Genomic DNA, 7,239 nt, shown 5'->3' on the forward strand with positions numbered 1-7,239 from the left:
GGAGGAGGGAAGGGAGGAGGGAAAGGACAAACTTCTGGGTAAACCACCACTTCCACCACTACTATGGGTCTTCTTTTTTCATTCTGCCCTTTCGATCCATGACCTCGTTAAGACTGAGGGTCACATTTCTGTAATCCTGACACTCAGCACATGTCGGCACTAAATAAAAATAATTTTGAATCAATGAATAGTTCACCCGACACTGTGAGATAATTTCAAAACTGGGCAGCCATTCAATCTACTTGATCTTCTTGTGGATGCCCTAGTCCAGGTCAACCCCTCCCCCAACTTTTACCAAGCACAGGGTCACCTCTGTGAGTGGGAGTAAGCAAATATTAGCACTTAAGATCAGCTGACGAATGTGTCCTGTGGCCAAAGCACAAAGGGCATAAAACAAACAAAACAAAACACAAAACAAACAAACAAACAAACAAAAAACACAATGAATGAAGGTAAACTCTCCCCAGGTAAATAACAACATCATTTGGCCACTTTAAATTACCAGCATAAATATTTATGGGGGAGAAGATCAGATAAAAAACAACAACAAAAACCTAGCAGGTAGCGACAAAATCTGTTTCATGCTAATTTCAGAACAGAAAGCAGCAGCCCTGGATCTCTGACTCCCTGCATCATTTATAAGAATTAATCAATTCACACCAGACGGAGACCAACAGTGAAGTTCGTAGAGGGAAGTTTGGAAACCTGAGGAAAACAAGGTTTTCCAGCTGCCACTGAGCTTCGGAGTTCCTCAGAGGAGCTCTCAGCTCTGTTTATCTGTTTCGCATCTTCTCGTGTGTGATTTTTCAGGCTCTTCGCTGTGAACTGGGGACCGACTGGGAGGTGCGACGTTCCCATCACTTTCTCCTCTCGGGAGAAATTGGAAATATGTCCTCTCTCTCTCTGCCTGACATGTCTTTAGATGGAAGGTTAACTGTCTCGCTGCGGCAGTGGGCATTCTTGGAGCCCGCTCCTCTTTCCGGCCCTCGCTCTCTTGTTATTCATCGGTAAGGGATTTGGGGGTGCGAGGGGCTGGCATCTGCCACCTCTGGTTCCCAAGAGCTATTTTCCTGGCCAGTACTCTCCCAGAGCCAAGGAGTCTCGGCCAGACCCTGCAGCCACCTGGGAAGCTAATGGGGGTTTGGCCCTCAGGTAGTGTGGGAGTCACTGCTGCAGCTTTGCATTTTCCATTGTTAAAAACTTCATGAGAAGATGGCCAAAACATAAAACGCAGCCACGACTGTGTCTCTAGCCCAAAAATGAAAATGGTCACCTGTATTTGCCTGAAAGAGGAGCCAGGACTGCCCTGAGCCATCATGACAGGCATGTTTCCTTTACAGTCACCATACTGGCTCTGACAGCTTCCCCTCGACCCTCTGCCTTCCAGCCTCCAGCAGAGTGAAAAGCCAGTCATGACTCTGGCTGATCTCCTACCTTAAACTGCTTCCTGCGGTACCCAGAGGCTCAGACCCTCCCTGCTTCAGGTCTATGCTCGTATTTCCCTTTAGCATCTTTCTCCCTCCCTCCCCCGCTCCCCTGCCACCCCACCCCGTCTGCAACAGCATCCCTCTCACTTACTGGCTCTCTTATCCAGCTGATTTTCCCTCTAGCCCTTAGTACCACCTGCCACATCGTATAGTTATCTGTCTGTTGTCTATTTTCTCCTCCAAGAATGCGATCTCCTAGCATGAAGGAGCTTAGGTTTCTTCAGGTCGCATCTACATGTACCCCCGCACCTAGAACAGTCCTTGGCATGCAGCTGATGCTAAATGTACCTTGCTGAATTAATGAGTGAACATGTGGTACTCCCAGACCAAGGTTCTTCTTTTTAGAGGAACTTGTGTTGACAGCCAAGTTGTCCTATGTGCACAGATACCAAAAAAATGGAAATGGGCCCGAAATGCACTTATCTTCTTAAATACCCACTCTAAACCTAGCACCCATGAACTTTACTGCTGTCACCTTCTCCTACAGTCATCATCGGCAACATTTATTGGTTCACTAGAATGTGCAGGCGGTAGGCTCAGTGTGGGTGAGACGGCTGAATGGGACAGACACTGTCCCTGCCCTCAGAAGGCTGGCGGCCTGGTAGGAAAGGCAGAAACGGAAACCAGCAACAGCAAGAAGCCCTCCGGAGGGCGATGCTGGGGCAGCAGAGGTAGGCCTGGGAACACAGTGCCTGAGGCCTACCCCGCTGTGGGGCCTAATCTTTTCTAAGAAGTCATACAATAACTGTCCCCTCTAAGGACTAAGAAACAATCCAACAACGCTCTGCGAATGCAATGTAGGGCTTAACTCGAATAAGAGCATAAAGCTCTATGACAGCCCTTGAGAAGTGTCCTATAGTCCAGGATGTCAGGATTGGTAGCAGGCCCATTTGAGGAAAGAAAGGCGGAAATGACGTTTCTGGCACTCCTAACATGTGCTACGCACGTGCCGGTGTCTCCTTCTTCCTTCCTTCCTTTCTCTCCATCTCATTCTCCACGTACGCCCACATTTATGCATCCGGAAACAGGCCCGACGAACGCTCGCGATGATCCTCCTGAGGTAGGTGCTCAAAGCTCCATTTTTAAAGTGAAGGAATGCAGGCTCAGACGGGCTGTGTAACTTGTTTGAAGTCATACAGCTGGTAAGTGGCTACCCTGAGATTCGAAGCCAGGTGTAAACGAGTCTTTCTAGGTTTCTCCAATTCTGTTTCATAGGCTTGTGTCTGCGCCACCAATGTGTCAGGTCCCCTCACAGCATCTGCCAGTACCTAGCCAGTAAATATTGCTTATAATCCCTATGTTCTGATAACGTAGCTGTTTGCACAGGAAATGGAGCTCTAGCAGTCAATCGGAGCTGGGAGGAGGTCGAGCACATGTCCACAGAGAGACAGCCATGGCTCCTGGTCCTGGCGAGGCAGCAGGGCTGAATCAGAACACCCTGGACACTACAGGGTTTCCTCTGGTGACTGACACGGAACACAGGGATTAAGAATTGACTCTTTCTTTCACAGACTCCATCACCGACTTTCCGGGTGACCTGGGCAAATCATTTAATGTCACACACTTCCCTTTCTTCATTGGTAAGATGAGGCAGAAATAACAGTCAGCAGCCCCACACAGGAACAAAGATTCATATAAAAGTCAAGCTCCTACAATGAAACGACACAGGCACGAACATGGGGTTTTTATTACTACAGGCAGAAGTTCATGGAGGGAAATGAAAAAGGGGAGGGCCTTTAAATTTTCTGTGACAGGATTCAGCTGCCCTCGACCATCACTGCCAGGCAAAACCTTGTACTTTACCTCCTTCCCCCAAAAGTGAGTGATCAGAGGGCCCCACCTGCAACGTCTCTTTCACGCCATCCTCGTATTTGCCCTCTAAAGAGCTCACCTTGGAAAAGAGAAACTAATAATAACAGCAGTAACAATAATGACAATAATCCGTACTTCTGTAAAGCACTCTTCAGGTTATAAGCACTTTCACATATGTATATTGCTCTTTTGAACCCCACAGTAACACTCGGTAATGGATTATTGCCACCCCCATTTTACAGATACGAAACCCAGGCTTAGAGGGCTAGAAAGTTGGCCTAGTGGCAGAGATAAGGCTCCAAACCAGTTATTCCGACTCCTCATCTTTCTAATGCTGGACTAGTCAACAATGACAAGCCACATCGCCTGTCAAAAATTTTAGTCCCCAAATAGCCCAAGTTGTGAAACAGTCACCTTGAGAACAGAACCTTCCCTACACCGTGCTGTTACTCAGTTGGCTTTCATTTCCAAAGATGACACGATTTCTTTATTTTCATAAAACTCCAGGACGTGTACGCCAGCCCAGTCACCGGCGTTTCCCTCCGCGTTAGTTGGGCTTGGAAGTGGGAGTCATGTTCTTGGTATTTTTTTTCCAGAAGTGAAGTTAACTGTCAGAGCCTTGGCTCTCTTTTCATTACTTTTGGATGGAAGAGAAACATTTGAACAGGGGTAAAGGAAGCGGCTGGCACGAGCTTGGGGGCCGCAATTCAAGAAATGATGGAATCACCATTCGCAAATATCTGAAGTCGATGCATTCAAAGTCACATTGAGGATCATCTGAGAAATGAACCCCTGAACCCATTCACTGCACTGGCATGCCACTGGGGTCCCTTTAAACCAGATTGTCCAGAATAACTGTAGCTGTAACAATTTCGGTATTCACATCACATGCTTACTTTCGTTTGGATATTGAGAGGATTTTGAGGAGGTTGCAGGAAGCAATCATGAGAATTAACTCTATTCAGTTTAATCTTAAAAAGTCTAATTTCTCTGGGTTTATGATCCCTTTTAGAATCCCCAAGCAAAATGACTCTCCATAAGCCACCATCCTACTATGCAGAGCTCACAGAGCCAATACTTTAATTGTACAATGATAAATGATAATGTAATAATGACCTGAGACCCAGAAAAATTCTGTCTTGATCCCTGAATCACCAAGGAATCCAACTAATATCCCTCCTGTAGAAAGCAGATTTATCATGTTCAATCCTTTGCATTGTCCATCCATCTGTGGTGCACATGTTAACTTTCCACTTATCCTTACCAGGGCTGGCTTCGTGGGTGTGCAACCTGTGCAAGTCACACTGGGCCCTATGCTTAGAAGGCCCCATGTTTTAATACTCTGTTGTTGCCATCTTGGAATCCTTAACAATTTCTGAACAAAGGACTTTGCACTAGGCCCTGTAAACTATAAAGCTCGTCCTGATCCTAAGAATGTAAGGTCCAATGCAAGTGGAGATTCCTGTCTGTTTTGTTCATAGATAATTTCTAGAATGGTGCTTGATGCTATTCTTCATAAATGTTTGTGAAGTAAATGTATAAGTGGGTGAATGAATACCAAGATATTCGATTAATGAGAATCTCTCACTCCCAGGCCAAGCCAGAGAATAGAGTTGCTCTTATTTATCATTTCTGTGCCCTGATTGTTGAGTCCAGACATTCCAAAGTTAGGTTACAGGCCTCAATAATTGTTTAAGAAAGGAGAGCTAGCAAGAAAGGGAGAGGAGGGGGCCCAAAGAGAGAAACAGCCGAGCCTACTGTCAGACGCTGCCCGAAGATGCTGGGGAGAGGAGGCACGGTGGGCTCGGGGGCCAGAGAACAGAGCAGCAGCCAGACACGGCCTCCCAGTTCATCAGGGGGACTTTTCCTGAACGTAAACCAGAATGCAGGGCGCATTTTCTGACTTATGACCTCAGTCCTAGTCCATGTCCTCAGGGTCCTGGTGGAGGAGAGCCGCCCAGCTGTGGGCTCAGGCACACCCCGGCCTGTCCATGGATTTCCTCAGCTGCTAATCCCAGTCTTTGAGCACCAAAAGTGGAGCCTTGGATGCAGGATCCACCCTGCTGGACTGTGCAGGCCTTGTCAGGAAAGACTGAGAAATAAGAGAAAAGCTGGGGCCTGAGCCAGCCTGCTCCACCCAGAGCCACTTCGTGGAAGTGACGGTGATGAGTGGGTAGACAGTAGTAGTGCTCACACAGAGGACACAAGACTGCACCCCCAGTGGAGGGGTCGTTGTGGTTGAAGCCGTTTTTCATCGATTTTATTGACAGACTTCAGTCTTTGTGGATTTAACTACCGTATCTATATGCCCTCATTAATTTTCTGTTTGAGGATGTCATGGCAACGAGCAGTTCTCTTTCCACGAAGCCCTCAGAATTAATCCCAGAGAAAGGGGGATACTAAGAAACAACCCATTTGGGCCATGGGTTGTATTTACCATCCTCACTATTTATTGAAATGATAAGTTACGGGCCGAAAATCAAGTTATCTGAGGTCCTTGGGGAAAGTGGACAACTTGGGTCATAAGGAAAGATAAATAAGAGAAGTAAAGCCAGAAAATAGTAGTTATCTGGATCACATGGAGAAAAAAAGCACAAAATGGGAAAGAGAAAAAAAATCTGTACAACGTCCAAATTTCAGGCACTGCCAAAGTTTGCAACATATCATTTCATTTAGAAATGCTATGATTTAATGGCAAAGGAGGACGTTTTGTTGGAACGCCTAGCGTAACAAACACTTTTCCCTCCACTTAACAGCACTCTCCTGGCTGAATTTTGTGGAGAAAATAATAATTTGGATGTTTTGAATTATAGCAGTAATACTAAAGGCACTCACTCTAGGCCCACCCAAATTCCCAGTGTTGGACATGGTGTCGGGCCTCAGTGAGAACGCAGGAAGAGGAAGACAGGCCACTGTTGGTTTTAGGGTATAGTTCAGGGTCTGCTGCAGTCAGAAGGCGGGGGCTGGGGGAGAGTTCTCTGTGGGGCTGTACCCCTCTCAGTGCCCCTTCTGCCGGGGCAAAGCCAAGACAGGGCTCCCTCAGCTGAGAAGGCTCAGGGCTTTGGACCACGAGCAAGACCCAGGGGGAAGAACGTGAGGCTGAGCATCTGGAAGTCTTGGATCTGCTCCTAGCTCTGCCACTAATGAGCCCAGTGACCTTGGGTGAAATTTCTATCCTCTCTGGGCCTCCCTCCTTCATCAGCTCAATCTTTGACTTTTAGAACTGCAAAGACCCTTAAAGATAACCTGGGTCTGTAGTTTCCAAATTGTGTTCATTCACATTCTGCCTGCATGACTTGTGCTTTTTCCATGTACCACTTTTATTTATTATTCTTTACTTTCATAAATCTATTTTTTTTAAAGAAACCAGTATCAATTACAACATACAGAAGGTGACTGTTAACTGTAAAGATGGATTTAATAAAAACAAAGCCGTATCATTATATTTTAGCCAGGTAAATGTTTCCTGTCTAACAATAAAAATGTTGACAATGGCAACAAAAATTAAAATAATAACACGCAATATTTATTGAGATCTTACTATGTGCCGGGCTTGATTCTGAATGCTTTACATACTTTAGTTAATTGTCACAACTCTCTGAATTAGTACCTATTTTCACCCTATTTTCACCCTGTCACCCCTCGTTTTGCAGGTAAGACTACAGAGACAGAGAGAGAAAAATTTGAGATCTCCTCTCTCTGTGCTTAAGGGCTGTTAGTCTGCCTACCAACATGGATCTATGATTTTCTCTTTGACATAATCAGGGGATTAAAAGAGAATTTTAAAAAAGAACACTTTTATTATGAGATTCAGTCTTATTTGATGCCATGAGTTTGTGCCATCTACCTAAAATCACCCTGTATGCCTCAGGTAACAGATGTCCAATAGTTCTGGTAGAGAATAATCTAGTCAGAACAACTTGAGAAGTGGAAGGTTTTC

Source organism: Pteropus vampyrus, unplaced genomic scaffold, assembly GCF_000151845.1.
Source record: "Pteropus vampyrus isolate Shadow unplaced genomic scaffold, Pvam_2.0 Scaffold30, whole genome shotgun sequence".
NCBI lineage: Eukaryota > Metazoa > Chordata > Mammalia > Chiroptera > Pteropodidae > Pteropus > Pteropus vampyrus.